Source organism: Colias eurytheme, chromosome 19, assembly GCF_061535395.1.
Source record: "Colias eurytheme isolate Ceu_HAF_F1 chromosome 19, ilColEury1 Martin Lab GWU primary, whole genome shotgun sequence".
In the NCBI taxonomy this organism is placed as follows: Eukaryota; Metazoa; Arthropoda; class Insecta; order Lepidoptera; family Pieridae; genus Colias; species Colias eurytheme.
Genome location: NC_142998.1, coordinates 10,907,016 through 10,926,161, shown reverse-complemented (window position 1 = coordinate 10,926,161; position 19,146 = coordinate 10,907,016). Strand labels below are relative to the sequence as shown.

At 36.5% G+C, this 19,146-nt stretch overlaps 1 protein-coding gene across 1 annotated transcript in view; it reads left to right on the top strand.

The window, feature by feature from the left end:
- Positions 1–14,408: 14,408 nt before the first annotated feature.
- The window catches only part of LOC149900394 (uncharacterized), a 29,972-nt gene continuing 25,234 nt past the window's right edge, over positions 14,409–19,146 (top strand). The window contains exon 1 of the mRNA XM_090113084.1: positions 14,409–14,569. The gene's annotated coding sequence lies outside the window, so the exon portion shown is untranslated. The remainder of the gene's footprint in view (positions 14,570–19,146) is intronic.

Below are 19,146 nucleotides of genomic sequence, written 5' to 3'. Positions count from 1 at the left end.
CCAGGACCTGTTCGACCACGGCGACCTGTCGGCCTGACGCTGGAGGGGCGCTACTTCGGGGGCCGCACCGTGCGCGCCGCGCTCTACGACCAGGACCTGTTCGACCACGGCGACCTGTCGGCCTGACGCTGGAGGGGCGCTACTTCGGGGGCCGCACCGTGCGCGCCGCGCTCTACGACCAGGACCTGTTCGACCACGGCGACCTGTCGGCCTGACGCTGGAGGGGCGCTACTTCGGGGGCCGCACCGTGCGCGCCGCGCTCTACGACCAGGACCTGTTCGACCACGGCGACCTGTCGGCCTGACGCTGGAGGGGCGCTACTTCGGGGGCCGCACCGTGCGCGCCGCGCTCTACGACCAGGACCTGTTCGACCACGGCGACCTGTCGGCCTGACGCTGGAGGGGCGCTACTTCGGGGGCCGCACCGTGCGCGCCGCGCTCTACGACCAGGACCTGTTCGACCACGGCGACCTGTCGGCCTGACGCTGGAGGGGCGCTACTTCGGGGGCCGCACCGTGCGCGCCGCGCTCTACGACCAGGACCTGTTCGACCACGGCGACCTGTCGGCCTGACGCTGCGTCTGATATACCGATACCTCTATGCGTCTATCTTTTGTTTAACACTTGCCCCGTCATACTATTGTTCGCCAAAAAATTTGTAACGATAGCATTATAATACATAATTAAAAAAACACAACGCATTTATTAATTTACGATGATTTTTATTCACAAGTAATCGATGCATTCGATTCTAGATGTCAGATTTCGATTTTTAGAGTGATGTCTCTGGTATTTAAAAAGAAAAATGGTTTAGGCGCGGGTCAAACACAAGCGGCGCGGGCGCGGGCGTGCCATAAGCGCACCTCTTGAATCTGTTTTGCACCACGTCCTTCTTATACATTTTGTATGAAAGAATTTTGGACAGGCGTCGAGGCGGCACGCCACCGTTGCGCCGCGGGCGTACCGCAGGCGTACCGCAGGCGCGCTTCCCCCATCGCATCCAAATAGAGGTCAATTCACGGTCATACACAATCAAAAACAAATCGGGTGGTAGGAGACGGTAGCCTGTCAGTCAAAAATGTGTTCTCTCTGTGTGGAATTATATAGAGCTGCTATTACATACCCTTCTTCGTTTTGTTTTTAAAGGTGAATTGAATTAATCGATGAAATGATTTACACAGGTGATGGCAGTAGGGAAAGTGAAAATGAAGAAGAGCATAATGAAAGTTCCCATGTATTTACAATGTCAGAAATAAAGATAATCCTGATTTTGGTGTTTTTTATTTATTTGTAATTGTAATAATATTGTGGAATGATCAGTACTGTAAATACTTTTGAACTGAGATTTAAATGATAAGATTTATATGGTTTAAATGTAAACCTGTGTTTGAAAACCATATTTTATCTATACTAATATTATAAAGAGGAAAGGTTTGTATGTATGTATGTATGTATGTATGGTTTTCACGCATAAACTAGGTACTGGACCGATTTTGATGAAATTTGGCACAGATAATCTTTAGACCCTGAGAAAGAACATAGGCTACCTTTTATTGCGAAATATGTACCACGGGCGAAGCCGGAGCGGACCGCTAGTACAATATAAATTTTGTGTTATTTTAACCTTCTTTTCTTCCATCATTACACCAGTACTACTTTAAAATTACTTTAAAAGTACTATAAAATTTTCCAAGTAAATTCCAACATTTCCAACAAAGATATATTTGCAATCGTGGGGTTATCCTCGCTATTTACTTACAAGGAATTATCAAAACAAAATCGTTACTTTCAAATTAATGTTAATCTCTTTTAGCACAAAAAACATAATTTTACTAAATTATGCATGAAGAAAATGCATTTAACCACTCTATATAAATATCATTTTCGGACGCCAACAGCGCGCCCGAGGCGCGCCCGCGGCGCGCCCGCGGCGCGCCGGCAGTGCGCCCGCGGTGCGCCCGATGCGCGCCGCGCCGCTTGTATATGTCCCGCGCCTTATTGACACAGAATTGTAGCGACGTCAGTTCTTTAAATCAGAAATTGTTTATTATGTTTAGAATGGTTTATCAGCAAAATCAAATCTTAAAATTACTTTGTATCGGTCATTATTATTATAATTATATGTAATCATAATTGAAAAAAGTTAAGCAAATGTGCAGTTCTAACAAAACGAAATTTCATGTTATTCTGTGTCGTCGTTACTAGGTTACGTTGTTGAATTTTGTTGAACTGTCAAATGTTGCCTATTAAAATGGCTCTACTATAATAAAATGTTCAGAGACAATGCGCGCGAATCGGTTGCACACGGTGCATGTGTGCGTGGCAAGAAGCTTATATCTAATACACTGGAGATTTCAGTATGAACATTAACTTGTAACAAGAAAATATGACCTTGAATGACGCCTGTATGTTTTTTTTATCCCTTTCACACCTAACTTGGCAAGTGGGTGTGAAAGAGATAAAAAACATACAGGCGTCATTCAAGGTCATATTTTCTTGTTACAAGTTAATGTTCATACTGAAATCTCCAGTGTATTAGATAGAAGCTTCTTGGTGCGTGGTCTCTGTGTGGTAGACACTTAGGTAGACGTCGCTCTGTGACATCGCCGCTGTACACGGCGAGATATTATGACATAAATCCGTTTTCGGCAGACACCGCCAGTTGAAGCCACTTGACATTTTTTATATTATATTTGTGCACAAAATGTGGTATTTTATTTTATTTGTAATAACCCTATCTACTAATATAAGAATTTTTCACACCTGTCTCTGTTTATCAACACAATAGCTGCGCTTCGCGGTTTCACACGCATGGCTCCGCTACTGTTGTTCTTAGCGTAATGATATTATATACTTATATAGCCTATAGCCTTCCTCGATAAATGGGCTATCTAACACCGAAAGAATTATGCAAATCAGAGTAGTAGTAATTCCTGAGAGCCAAACCCGATCATATAATATAATTCCATTTTTTCTATGTTTATTCAAATGGCTATATTTTGCCCTTTAGGGGCATTAGGCAGTTTTCTCTCAAAAGAAGTTTTCTAATGTGAGTTTATAATATAATAGCCACCGGTGACCCGTTTGCGCCGACGAAAAACGCGTCTTAAGCGGGAAAGCGTATTATGTGGGATATAGGGAAATAAAAAACGGACCTACTATGTACATACTAAATATTTATTATGTTTTATTCAGATGTAGGTATTAAATTGTACATTTAAAATTATGTACGTTATATAAAACGTTAGTTATATTATTACTATCACGTTATTTAAAATAATCCCTAATTTTAGTTTGACAAGAAATTTTGAGGCATTAGCAATAAGGTAAAATATTTTCAACGTAAACGCTTTTGTAGTCCGTTTTCGCTTTGTTTCAAAGAAGTTACATAGTAGTACTTACATAGTAGGTCTCGGAGCAATTATCAAGCCTGGAGAAGTAACAATTAATTGAACAATAAAGCACTAGTTTGGCCTTTTTGGCTTATGGCAAAATGTCATGCGAAAAAAGAGGACAGATATATGTCAGTTCGACAGTTTGAAATGACATGTAGCCATTACAATTTGTTTTAGTGACCAGTCTGGTCACTAACGCATGGTGATTTTAATTATTGTTTTTGAAGTGAAAAACGTGTTTTCTAGTTTCTTATGTTATTTTCTGAAAAGATAATTTACTAAAGATTACATGGCTTGTGTTGTTCACGGCTGTAAAAGCCGTAGTACTGGGAAATCGGATGAAGATTGGAATTTGTCTTTTCACAGGTTAGTGTTTTGATCAATTTTTTTGTTAATTGTATTATAAACTAGCAGTCCGCCCCGGCTTCGCCCGTGGTACATATTTACGTTTTCTCTACGTAAGAACCATCCTCGTACTTCAAGGAATATAATAAAAAAAGAATTAACGAAATCGGTTCAGCCGTTCTCAAGTTATGCGCTTACCAACACATTTTGGGATTCATTTTTATATTATAAGATAAGTTAATTTACGTTATTTTCATAATCATCTATGTTTTATCTAACCGTAATCATTGAAATGAAATCATAATCAGCTTAGTTTTTAGAAAAAATGCAAAATGTAACTTCCATAGTGTTGTGCAATTATCGATACTTGAGTAGGTACGAAGTACTTCATTGATAATGACTGCTTTAGGTTAGGAGAAAAAAAAAGGTATTTAAGTATGGATTTTATTGTTATTTGCAGGTTTCTGGCTTGAGAAAAATTAAAAGATGTTTGGGTTAAAGCTATAGCACAGGGAAAATTGGAAGCCTTCAAAACATTCTCGGCCTTGTTCAAATCATTTCGAATCAGACGGGAAGAAAAGCAAAGTGCTTTGCAGAGATGCTGTGCCACAGCCCACAAGATTAAGGTGGCATCTGTTTTAAATAATAAATATTGTAATTTGTTAATTAAGTACCGAAATAAAATGTTGTAAAAATTTTTTTTAAATTTTATTTGTTTTATTTGAAGCAATTTATTTTAAACTTTTACCAATTTTTTCCTTGTGGGAATGAGTTATTTTCCCGCGGTAAATTGTAGCCTATATGTTATTCTGATGTTTAATCTATAATATGTATAATTGTAAAGTTCCATAAAAACTCATTCAGTAGTTTTTTCGTGAAAGAATATCAAATGTCCATTCTTATATATTTTTGCTTTTATAATATTAGTAGGATACGATTATTGATTTGTAAAAAGATCAACCAGGTGGAAGTCAGATTCGCGCACGAAGGGTTCCGTATAATTCTATGAATGAATCTATGAAAACAGGAAAAAATACGTACCTTTTTACGAAACCATAAAAAACAACCTAAACCGAAATACCTAATTAATTTTTTTATAAATACCACTACCATACAATGCAAGGCAGTCAATACGCATCGTAAATGAATAATTCCAAATTAAACGAATCTTAAAATTTGGAATTACCTATCCATAATTCAAAATTAAAAGAATCTTAAATTATCTTCAAGCAATTTTATAACTTAATTTTTTTATTTATCGATATTTTAGTATTCTAGAACAAAAAGTGGCTACATGTGGATTTGAATGCCAAGCCGATAACAGTGTGTTGTCTCTTTCTATCGCATTAATTAGGGTATTGAATAAAAGAGAGCCACTATATAAGAAACGTTCAATTAATTGTTACTTCTCCAGGCTTGTTAATTGCTCCGAGTAGTAGGTAGTCGTAGAACAAACGTTGTTACAGTCATTGAGATAATATTAATATGGAGCAGACACCACGAACAAAATCTGTGCGCCAAGCGCGGCGGCGCGGGGCGCGCGAATGACGGCTAGACAGTCATAGATTATGCGATGTCACTGACTCACCGCTATAGAGGCGACACTTTGTTTCATTCTGTCTATTTTATTGGGTGCCACTCCTTACATGCACGTTGACTTGAAATTTTCTTTGTACTTACTTAATATTTATTTTAGATATAAACTGACTTTACTACGCGGGGCTAACAATATCTGGCATATAATATAGGATGAGGAGGTTCAGTCAGGGCTATGGGAAGTTTCATTCCTTACAAATTGAGCCTTTTTTAGAAAAAAAATAAAAGCCGTGTAAAAATTGTGTTAATTTAGTTCATCATCCTCAGAACATGTTCCCGGCTCAGAAATTGCTTGTATTGTTCCAGTACCTACTATTGTAGCACACCTTCGGCTAAAATAAATATAATAATAATAATGTTAGTGATGGCTAAAATAATATTTTATTTGTTATACAAATCCGTAAAATTTTATTATTATTACTAACATCAATACAAGGAACAGCAGACTTCTTTAGAAAACGCCTTCCCGCTTTTGTGGTACCTATATTAATTATCCTCATCGCGAAAATGCAATGAACAGACGCAAGTTCTATCGGATGGTAACCAGGTTTCTTCACTGCGGTTGTTTTGGACAAATTTTACCCATTTTTCCCTTTCTTCACGGCCCAGACATGGAAACCTTGAATAGAAAAAATATTAATCTCTGAACTAGCGGTCCGCCCCGGCTTCGCCCGTGGTACATATTTCGCAATAAAAAGTAGCCTATGTTTTATGTCAGGGTCTAAAGATTGTCTGTGCCAAATTTCATCAAAATCGGTCCAGTAGTTTATGAGCCTATTCATTACAATCAAACAAACAAACAAAGTTTTCCTCTTTATAATATTAGTGCAGATAAATAAATAATAATTCAATTATACGTTCAAGTCAGTAGCTTATACAATATCAATTAAAAACTTGATTAAAATCAATTAACAAAAAAAAAAAATTGGTGATTAAGTAATTGATTTTCATATTTCATGATTTCACCTTTTTTCAATTAACAACCAGTCTATGCTTTTCTAAATATGTAAAATTATTATTATTTTATACTATAAAAATATACGCCAGCAAATATTACTAACAACACTTATTTCATGCCCAATGTCATATCTTAAATTTTTAATCTATGACAAATGACGCAAAATGTCGCCCGCCAAAAATTTTGCTCTAACTAAGTTTTAAAAATTATTATCTAGTTACTCTGATTGAAAAGTTATTCCTTTGCACTTTTCCGTATTATTTGTATTATTTGTGCAATATCGTAACACACACGTAGGCATATTTGATGCGTTTCACTTTAAAACAAATAAAAAATGAGCGTGACGTTCGCGCCAATGAGCGAGCAAGCGACTGAGTGCAGTTACGCCAGATGGCGTATGTTGAGCGGAACATAAGTGGTGTAGGCGGTATTGTCTCCATATTAATAATATTATCTCAATGGTTACAGTACTCCAAAAGTAATAATACGCATAGAAATCTTCGCCTCTGTTCGGCAACTGTCATATTCCCGGAGCGTCCGAAGACGATATGTATATATATGTACTTAGAGTGGTTTTTATGCATTTTCTTCATGCATAATTTAGTAAAATTATGTTTATTAAAGTGTAACGCTCGGTAACGTTACGATGAGTCACCGAACGAGAGAGAGGCCCGCCGAATGCCTTGCGTCTCTCTCCCACTCAACTATGATCGTTGTCACGTAAAATCTTCGCCCGTAAAACCGACTTTACAGGCAACCATTTTTTTTAACAAGAATTTCGTTTTGGTACGAGTGTTAAAAAGCTTTTTCAACACGTTTTTTTCATTGTGTTGTTGGATATTCGTGAAATAAAATTTTTATTTGGAATTACGATGGCGGCCAACTACTTGATAAATGTACTTACCTAAATTACGTGGACGGGAAAATTACAGCGAGTGGTGCTTCGCGGCAGAGAATTTCCTAATCCTTGAAGGCATGAAACATTGTGTAAAGCCAGAAGGAGCGAGCGTAGTAGCTGCAGATGACGAAAAAACCCGGGCAAAGCTGATTATGACAATCGATCCGTCTTTGTTTGTACATGTAAAAAGTGTAAGAACATCAAAAGAACTCTGGGAAAAATTACAACAGTTATTCGATGACAACGGTTTTTCAAGAAGGATAAATCTGTTACGGAATCTAATTTCGATAAGACTGGAAAACTGCAGTTCAATGACGTCCTATGTGACTCAAATAATTGACACGGCTCAAAAATTAAGTGGCACAGGTTTTGAAATAAATGACCAGTGGACAGGCTCATTGTTATTAGCAGGATTACCAGAGCGGTTTTCACCGATGATCATGGCAATAGAGCATTCAGGCATTAACATAACGGCTGATTCTATAAAGTCGAAATTGTTAGACATGGAGTCAACCATAGAGGAACATTTATTTATTTATTTATTTATTTATTTATTTATTTATTTTTCATCACAAGTAATGAAGTTGATGAATGAACATGATGAAGTTGGCGGAGCATTCGCAGCTCGTTCGAAGTACATGAAAAATAAAATGGCGTCAAGAAAAAATGTCAATGTTGGTAACATTGTCGATCCGTCAAAATCAAACGTCAAGGTGAAGAGTGAAGACAGTGACATGTTACCGATGTAAACAAAAAGGACACTATCGAAATCAATGTACAAATAACGAAAACGCGTCGAACTCCAAAGAAAAACCCCGAATGCAGTCTAATGCTTTTAGTGCTGTGTTCCTAAGCGGGAATTTCAATAAAAATGCATGGTATATTGACTCTGGAGCCAGTGTACACCTTACGGCAAATGAAAGTTGGGTTATGAATGCGTCTTATGATCAGAAACAGGAAATTATCGTTGCAAACAGTGAAAAGTTGTCAGTTTTATGTTCTGGCGATGTGAAGATTACAACTACAACTGGGGATATTGATTACGACATTACGGTTGAAGACGTTTATTGTGTTCCAAGTCTGGCGACTAACTTGTTATCAGTCAGCCAACTCATAAGCAAAGGAAACAAGGTGTCTTTTTCTGACAGTAGCTGCTCAATATATAACAAAAATAATGAGTTAGTAGCTACAGCAATATTAAAAAATGGAGTAAGTATACAAAGTAAACTTAGAAAACCAGGAATTTTTGGCTGCATCAGTTGTATCAGGTGTTACATGGCATCGCAGATTAGGACACATTAATAAAGACTACTTGAATCAGATGAAGACTGCAGTACAAGGTATGTCTTTTGATGAAAAATTGGATATTGGCAAGTCTTCATGCGCCACATGTTGTGAAGGCAAACAGTGTCGGTTACCTTTCAAGAGTACTAGCCATAGAAGCAGTGACCTATTAGATATAGTCCATACAGATATCTGTGGGCCTATGGAAAACGTATCTATAGGAGGGTCCAGATACTTCTTGTTGTTTGTCGACGATTGTAGTCGAATGGTGTTTGTTTATTTTCTGAAACACAAGAATGAGGCTTTGAAGTGTTTCAAGGAATTTAAAGCCCAAGTGGAAAATCAAACTAAGAAGACAATCAAAGTATTAAGGAGTGACAATGGGCTAGAGTACTGCAATAAAGAGTTTGACAACTATTTAAAAGGTGCTGGCATAATACATCAAAAAACTAATCCATACACACCACAACAGAATGGATTATGTGAGCGATTCAATCGCACTATTGTTGAAAAGGCAAGATGCTTACTCTTTGATGCCCACCTAGGAAAAGAATTCTGGGGCGAGGCCACTAACACTGCAGTATATCTACAGAATCGAAGCGTGGCTGCAGCATTGGGAAATAAGACACCATATGAGATATGGACTGGCTGTCAACCCGACATAAGTCATATCAGAATCTTCGGTAGTACTGCAATGGTTCATGTAGCTAAAGAGAAGCGCAAGAAATGGGACAAGAAGTCAGAAAAATGTATTCTCCTTGGATATCCTGAAAACACAAAGGGATACAGATTGTATAACCCAGAAACAAAGAAAATATTGACTAGTAGAGATGTGGTCATAATAGAGCAGGAATCAAAATCTGAATGTCAGATGGAAGTTTCATCTCAGAGTTTTGATTCAGTGGGGGAAGAAGTTAAGATAAATGAACTAAACTCGGAATCTGAAAACACAGATAGCTCAGAGGACACATTTCCAGATGTGGTTGATGAGACATATAAACCTAGTGATTCTGAAGCTGATGAGGTTCCACAGATCAGATCTCAAAGACCTACACGAGAGAGGAAGCAACCAGACAGGTTTAAATTTTTCAAATTTTTGTGCTGGTGGGACTACATATGATGATGTGACAGCTATTACTTAAATTTAATATGAGTCAATGTAAAACTGTTCAAACTGTAAATGTAATGTAATGTATTTGTTTATGTATTGTTTATTTGAAAAACTTACAGTTTGAAATCATTAATAAAAAGTACACTATTGAATTGTATAATGATAACCAAAGTGCATTAAAGTTGACTCAAAATCCATTTGAAATTTACTTACAAAGAGCTTATGCTCTAATAAGCATTATTAGATAAGTTGGGGGTTCAGCATATTTATGTTTGAGTTATTTGTTATTGTACACTTATCAATATAACATTGTTAGATATAGTGGGGGTGTAGAAAAATAATATCTAATATGTTATATGTGAACTTCTTACTGTACTGGCTGGTTTGGTGATATAGGTATATATATATGTTTCAAATAATAAATGATGTCAGTTCTGTTCTGCTCTTCATTCTGTTGTTTTATTATAGTATCTAGTATTAACTACCTACCTACAATTCCACCTGGAACAATTTTTACTGTTCTATGTACAATTCAATCATATTATTATACCAATTATACATACCTATATATTTAGTGGTCTCGTCAATTTTAAATATTATTATGTTTCAGAAAACCGTAGGTAATTTACTAGATCCATCCAAATCATACGTGTGCAATTTTTAAGCACAATGAATTTCACATTAGACTCTCAAATGCAATCAATTTAGTAATAACGTTATTATGTTGGCCTATATTAGAATCAGATAGTCAGAGGATTGTGCAGGAGGACATGCACCGTTGAGATACTGAGGTGAGATACTTATTAAGTACCTACAGATATAGGGTAACGGCACCAGTGGTCAGCCAGGAACCAGTGATCAGCCTATTGCGTTGTTTATTGGCCATAAATATCGCTGTAATCAAAATAACCAAATCACGCGCACTTAAATAGATGCTCTGTTTCGTTATTGGTTCATGCATCACACGATAGGAGCGGCAGGGGGTCAGGGGAGAGAAGTAAACACGTTCATACAGGTGCTGTCCGCCGACAAGAGCAGAAGTGTCATGTCCGCCATATTTTTTGTTTCACGTGGTGCTCTTTTGAAAGGTGAGAAATAACATATTTTAGTATGAAAGGTGATTGTGTTTTATAGATAATAACTTTATACATTACTTAGTGCATTTAATTTTATGAAATTTGATAAAAAATATTGTTTTTTTACTTAAAAATTTGAGGGGCTGACCATTGGATACTATTTTTTTATGAAAGATCCAATGGACAGCCCCCGGGGCTGATTACTGGGTTTTTCTAAATTGTTAGAAAACCCAGTGGTCAGCCGCATTTCAAAATATTTTTTCACGATGTTATTGAAATAATATTTTAAGTATAAATGCGAATGTTTGTGTGTAAATCTATAAGTAATACTTCATGTTAGCACACCCCGGACACTCCATACAAAATGATCGTTTTGACAGTCACACTGTAGAGACTGCAAATGTGTGTGTTAACGCTTTATGGTTGGCACATTTGTGACTAGCGTAAAAAAAAAATTCGCGTTTTTCTGATGAAATACATCCGTAAACAGCACAATATCTAACCATTTTCTACGAAAAACGATAATCACAAATCCAAAATAATAAAATTACTTTAAGTCAATTTGATTAATGTTGTCAAACTTCGTTGCGTATCGTCCTTGCAGAAAAATATGGCCCATTTTATGTCTGATCGCGCGGGGGTGAGGTAAGTTTAATTTTGGCGGGAGGCGGAGAGTGTCCGTTCTGTAGCGTTTAGCTACTATTATGTATTCTGTGATGTTAGTTAAGTTTTACCTGAAATAATGGTATTATGTGTATTCATATCCAAAAGTAATTATTGTTCCCTTTTTTTAGCTAAAAATGCCGCCAAGAGCAGTATCCTCCAGAGAAACTCTCATCTGCCATGGAAGCCATAGAAGATTATAGATACATCAATAGGACATATTATACAGGGTGTAATCGTTAAGTGTGCACAGGCGATTATTCCGTAGCTATTACAGATATCAAAAAACTTTAAACTGATATTGAAAGTACTTAACCTAATGAGTAAAATGGCCATAAATTTTGTACATGTACATGGGATATTCGTATCTCATACTAAATGTATGAGAGGGTTTCAAGTTAATTTTTTAGATATTTCTCGTTTTATTTTTAAAAATTTATTATGGCCATTTTACTCATTAGGTTAAGTACTTTCGATATCAGTTTAAAGTTTTTTGATATCTGCAATAGTTACAGAATAATCGCTTGTGCACACTTAACGATTACACCCTGTATACATACTAATATCGTTGATTTTTTTTAAAGAATTATTGCTGTTTTTATGATAAGTAATAAGAAGTTCCTATAAAATAAGAAGACACAAAGAGATTGTAATGGTATGTTTAAAATAATATTTGTATTATGTGCGATATACATTTTTTGTGCTAAGTGAATCGTTGCTATAAAAATGTGATTAATATTGTTGATTTTGATTTAACATTGTTTATTTTGATCTCATTATTAGTTATACTTACTAAAGGCTGAACACTGGGTTCTACAAGGCTGTTTATTGGTTTTTAGAGGCTGTTCACTGGGACACTGGGCCATTTTTTGTTTAAAATTAATTATATATTTTACTAAGAGAATTATTGTTTTTGATAAACGTTGATTCGAAACTACAATAAACAATAAATCCATACATGTTGTACGTTTTTTTATTCGACGATTGGTGTAGAAATGGCAATTGTCAAAACTTCAAAAAGCTGTTATGAGGCTGACCACTGGTGCCGTTACCCTACTGACTAGTGAGGTTTTTGGATAGAAAAGGTCTTGACTTACGGTAAAAGGTAATGGAACATGCAATCATTTAAAGTCACAGCAAATAAAAGTAATTATAATAAGAGCAGCTGACCTTTTCCCCTCTCAGCTGCACCCCACCGATTTGCTGTTTAAACTAATAAATTATATACAATAATCTTGTTATTGTTTATTAAGCTATTGCATAGCTTCTATCGCGGGCCTTGAGCGCGGGGACCGAATCCAGAAATTTATCTACTTCTTCTTTCATAATATAAAAAAGACGTGTGGCACTCGGGGACTGCCGCGGTAAAGCTATTGCATGCTATGCCTTCAAGCCACACCTCCGCGCCCGTCGGATTGGGGAGCGTGAGGTTTTTCGTTACTAAATTTCTGGATTCGGTCCCCGCGCTCAAGGCCCGCGATAGAAGCTATGCAATAGCTTAATAATAAAGTCACTTTTTCTTTGCTGAGAATAATAATATGCAAATATAATTGAATAAGGCGACTGCTATAACCGATTTAATGTGTTGCATTTTTGTGTCAAGATACTGACACAAAATTTTGGGTCATTTGTGACATGTTTGTGACAGTATGGCGGTCTACAGGGGTCTTAGTACGCAACAACGCAATGACAAAAAGAAAATGATGGTCTTAAAAAGGTCTTAACGCTGCTGGTACCGGCCGCCTAGTCGCGTGGGTGTTAGTCGAACTCGTCGGATAAATTACGAGTGTCAAACGATTTGATCCACTAAAATTTTAGGATTTACCAATAGCCTATAAAAAAGAAATAGGTGGTAATGCTATGCCATACTTTTCCGGTGTGACTTACAGGCTTACAGCCCGCCATACCAACGCGAATGCATTAATTGAAAAAAAAAAGAAATTCACACATTTGTACCTGGCAAATTTTTGCACAGTTCAATCATCATCGTGCTGCCATTTACGAAAATCGTCATGCCATACTTTTCGGACGGTTCCAAATGGTCGCCATACCGCCGAAAATCAGTAAATTGTTCCGTTTATTCCTTTTGAGGTTCGGAACCCTAAAAACATGTCAACTTCATATAAATTTATTCAAAAACGTTTATCATTAACGTGTCCTAATTAGGTTGAAATTACTAGTGCTTAATTTTTCCTAAAGGCCGCTTGAAGGCTCCGAGTGGCGACTAGTATAATAATATAGGTATTAATAAGTATTATTATATTGTGGATTTATTGTAGGTGAAAGTATATAAAAAGTATGGTAGAAAATTGTATTTTTTATCAGCCGTAACTTGCCTGTAACCTATGCTCTACCCTAAACAAATTTTCATTAACAAAAGCGCGCTAAGTGATCACGCAACGTTACTATACTGCAGCCTTTGCTACAGCTGACCCCTCACGATAATAATATTATGAACAAATCATTTAAGAAAACGAAATTATATTTATGTTATTGTACATGCTTATAAAAATAAGTTAAAATAAGTTAATATAAAAATTAGTCGGGTTTTCCTTCCTGACGCTGTAACTCCAGAACGCACGAACCGATTTCCACGGTTTTGCATTCGTTGGAAAGGTCTCGGGCTCCGTGAGGTTTATAGCAAAGAAAAGGTGTATCTGGTGGCGAAACGGAGTTCGCCCGGTTTGCTAGTTGTTTATATAAAAAATGTGTTTTTGCAATTGCACAAACACATTTTTTATATTAAGAAAATTATTTTTGAAAACGTAAATTCGTATATATTTGTATCTATAATATTTAATGATTTAGGTAATTTCGTTTATGCTACCCGTCAAAATATTGTCGAATGTTTACTATCGTAAATCGTGGCTCACTTGCAGCGCATAAACAATACCGGCTACGTTTTCATTGTTGTGATAGTGTCGGCGAGAGGCGAGCGCCCGCATGGCGCGGCGCGCGGCTGCCCTCGGAGAGGGTGCGTAAACAAACACGCAGGCGTATGCGCAGCGCACGTGGGGCGAGCGCAGCTCCCCGGCCCTGTGGCTGTGGGGTGTGGGGGCCCGACGCGCCCCGAGCGCTGCGCTGCTAGTGCGTGTTCACTGTTCAGTTTAGCCGCGGATTGCGTGTGCGGTGTGCGGTGTGCGAGTGTAGTAGCTAGCGAGGCGCGGGAACGCGCGCGCGCATGAGGGACGCGAGCGGATTACGCGACCGCTGATAAAATATGTTGATGGAAATCGATAATCAAGGTGCGTTCTTATTGATGTAAACGTAGCTGTGATTAATTAATTGAAATTATAAGCCTTTTGTATGGGGGTTGGGGTAAATTATAAGATATGATATTAAAAGATTTGAAAGAGACATTGTTTGTATTTGTTTATAAGATAATTGTTATCATTCTTATCGCACTCTCTTCTATCACCTACTACACAACGACGTGTTGCGGGCTATAAATTGTAAATGTAAGTACTGGTTTTCTATTTGCACATCTCATCTAATAAAACGTAACGCGACTTTCCATTCCCTACTATTATTGCTTGTTTAAACAATTTATATGTTTATCATTTTTTATTAAATAATAATGTTCGTAACTATAACTTACATAGGTAGCGGTTTGAAAGAGAATGTTAAAAAAAACCGACCAAGTGCGAGTCGGACTCGCACACGACGGGTTATATTTATATGTACATAGTTACGAATGGGGACCCTTATATACCTATTTTTTAATTTTTAGTATTTGTTGTTATAGCGGCAACGGAAATACATCATTTGTGAAAATTTCAGCTTTCTAGCTATCACGGTTTATGAGATACAGCCTGTAGTCAGACAGACAGACAGCGGAGGCTTAGTACCTAATGGGGTCGCGTTTTACCCTTTGGGTATGGAACCTTAAAATACAAATTGGAAACTGCATTGTTTCGGGATTGGTTAAAATATAGTAATTAAACAGAAAATAATTACCTTAATATTTTTCGAAGGACCATATCGACTGCGAAAATTTTGACGAAGATGCTTTATTTCTTGTGACGATCTGCTCCATTACCTACGAAAAAACCACCTTGCACCCGAATAAACTATACACTATACAGAATACAAAAAAAAAATACAAGGTGCAGATTAAGCTTTTGTATGCTTCAATTAATTAATTATTAGGAGCACTTTATCACTTACTAGCGTTCCGCCCGCGGCTTCGCCCGCTTTGTCTAACCTAATAACTAAAGAAAGCTCGAGAATCACTCTATTACCTATCTATTAAAAAAACGCATCAAAATCCGTTGCGTAGTTTTAAAGATTTCAGCCTTTTCAGCATACATAGCGATATAGGGACAGAAAAAGCGACTTTGTTTTACTATGACGTAGTGATGGGTGTAAAAATTTATTGATGACATATTTTCATAACTTTTTTAGTTTGCAAGAGATTCTTGACAACATTTTACATGAACATATTCTGGTGGGATTTCATTTTTTTTGTAAGTTACATTTCTTTACATAGCTTTGTTCCAAATTTTTTGGATTGTGTTTCCTTCGTGGTATTTTCCAAGTTATTTACATCATTATATTCTATAATCTTCGTGTTATATACAATTACCTATTGTGTGCCATTAAAAAAAAATAATAATAAAAAAGAAAAGTAAAACATTTTTGTATAGTGGTCTACTACAAAAATTGGATTTATGGGAAGAGTAAAACGTGTGTACTTATTCTATGGAGTACGTAGAACCCAAAATTGTAATATTTGAATGTATTTGCTAGAAGACGAGTATGCCCCGGCCGCGAGCGTGACAAGCGGGACACCGTCAGCTGATGCGAGCCGCGTGACGAGCCGCGAGCGCGGAATGTGAACACCATGGGCTAATTATAATTTATATCGACATCTCCTGTAACATTGACGGCTCGAGGGCCGAAGGGTCAGCTACCTCCCAGCGCTGCAAAACATGCGCATAAGTCTGTTCTTAGATCTTCAATACTCTTTTAACTGAAATCTCTTTTAATTATTATTGAGGGACAAGCTATTTGTTTGAAAGTTCATATAATTTAAGTTTAAAGTACATAATACGTTAACCGGATTTGCGTCGTTTTTTTTTTGTACAAAAATCACAAAAAATAATGTCCTTCCTATAGAGCGATGACTCCACAAGGATGTCCGGATATCACGGCCCGTCGGCGCTTTCATGAGAGTTAGCTGCTGCAGTCTGTATAATTTTTCATAATATCCTTATCTAATGAAAACCAGTTGACTTAGAGGGTCGAAAAATGCAAGTGCTGTGAAATAACTATGTACATACCTATACAGTACCTTAACTTCAACGCAAAATTGTATTGCTTACAATAATAGTAGTAAGGATATTGTATTTTTAGCACTTATAAAGAATTCAATATATTTTATCTGTAAAGATATATTTTATAAAACGGAAGTTATTACGTTGAAAGACGAACCGTGTGTTCTGAATTAGTTAGGTGAAGTGCGATGACAGCTCATTATGAGTCGGATAAGACGAGCGAGTCCCGCTCAGTATGAGCCGCCCCAATCTATGATTTACTATTTACTATTCAACATTTATTTACAGCCAACTTAAACTTAATTTCCTATTTTTATCTATACTCAATCATTGTATAAATCAGGTTTCTAATACGATGAGAGATTTACCGGTAAACATTAACATTTAATTATGCTTACGTTACAAACATTATTTATGATTTAGCAAGGAAGAAACTTTTGTAGAATACTACATATATATTTCTTATTTTTGTACGTTTATACAAAAATATTGATACTAGGTATTATAACTGAATTTGTTTTCAACAAGGAGTAATCCAACTTTAAAAAAATGTAACTGTGACAGTTACCTATTCCAAGATATTTTATCATAAATTATATCTATTTATGTACTTAGGTATGTATTCATTGTTAATTAATATAAGAATTGTATTAAAACATACCATAAAATGTTTAGTCGGGATCTTCCAGTTTTTTGCCACAAACATACTTATTTAGAATTATAGAACTGATGACAGCGACATTTCCCAGGCAATGTGCTGTGTTGGCTGTGACCATATCAAGATAGACTATTGAGATTGATAGGCGGAGGCTAGTGACGACTGACGAATTGCACTTGTGAGAGTGTGGTCGAGAGCCTCGAGTGCGAGAGGACCCGCTGCGACCTTTGGGCGGTATTTCGAGCCAGCTATTTGCGGTCGCGCACAAATAGACCGCGCAAACGATATACCTATACAGCCTAGATCTGGCCCTATACCTACGCGCTGCTGAAATATCACAACTATATAAATAGCCCACACGCATCATTTAATGTGTTCCGACTGTTAGAAAGTTAAGAATGAACAAACGGTTTATTTCTGTAGGATTTTTCTGTCACAGCAAATATAGAACATAAGTCGACCTGCACCGGCGTGATAATAGAATTAGACAAATTTTATAATAAATTTAAAAAAATGTATTAAAAATGGGTTGACTGGGAAAATCCTGGACAGGACAAAAAACATTTTTTTTAATTAATTGCAGTACTTATCAAGATAATAAAAAAAAAATTATAATAGACTTAAAGTATGAAACCTACAGAATGTGCAGTCATAGTCGTTTTCTAATATTTACCGGGACAAACGGCTAGGTTGGCAGGTATATACAGGTATGTCGGTACCAGTTACTTTCACTTGATAGGATGATGAAAAAAATTAAAAAAAAAAATTATGTCAGCGCTGTTTTATTACAAAATTGTTTTATTATCTCGAAACTGCAATTAATAAAAATGAAAATAAAAGATTTTTTAATAATGAATTAAAAAATATCCTGTCCAGGATTTTCCCAGTCAACCCATTTTTAATACATTTTTTAATACACTAAATAATTTATTATAAAATTGGTCTCATTCTATTATCACGTCGGTGCAGGTCGACTTATGTTCGGATCTTAGACCATTATTTCCATAAACATGAAATCAAAACATAAAATTATTTTTTTGGCCAAAGGAATTTCGGCCTATAACAAAAAGCGTTGAGCATCAATAACTCACAAAAAGTGATTATAATAAAGACGATGAAGTGTTAGTCGCTGACAGCGGGAGGTGAGACGAGGAGTGTAAATCACGGCCAGAGCTGGAGCAGTGGAGATCAAAGGCGGTTATGGATGGTGCGATACTGTGATTGCGTTGGAAGTGGTCAATTCATGACCCGGCAGAGCTCGCGGAATTTTAAATGAAATGTAAAAATTTATTGCAAATTAGTTGCGCCCATTGGTGACGCCCACGCTCGAGCTCGTACCAATTTCGTATATTTCCTACCCACTTTATAAAGCTATTTGAAATTTCTTGCTACTGCTAGATTCTTTATTGTGGTCAATGATTAGAGATAATGCATAAAAGCTATTGTTGCCGGTATATCTTTTTATTTATAATTTCGATTGAAAACAGTTAATAAAAGTACCTACCTAGTGTTGCATTTAAGTCTCTTGGTAAGAACATCGATTTTGTATCGTTTGATCCGATTCGGGGCGAAGTAATACGGCCATTAACTGTCCGTATTTAAGCAAAAAGGAACCACCCAGCAAAGACGCACTTCTGAGATATCAAAGGATTTACAAAAACATTTGCAGCTCTCTTAGATGAAGTAAAATTGAAATTTATTTTATTTAAATTCATTGATAAATTACTTATTTAAGTATGTGTATATAAATTTGCTCTGAATACTCTTAAACTTTCTAGATAATTAAGAAAATGTGCATGTGGTTCCTTTTAACATTTATCAATTGATAGGTTTTCTCTTATACAAAAAGGAACCACAACCCAGGGATTTAATGATATAAATGAAACTA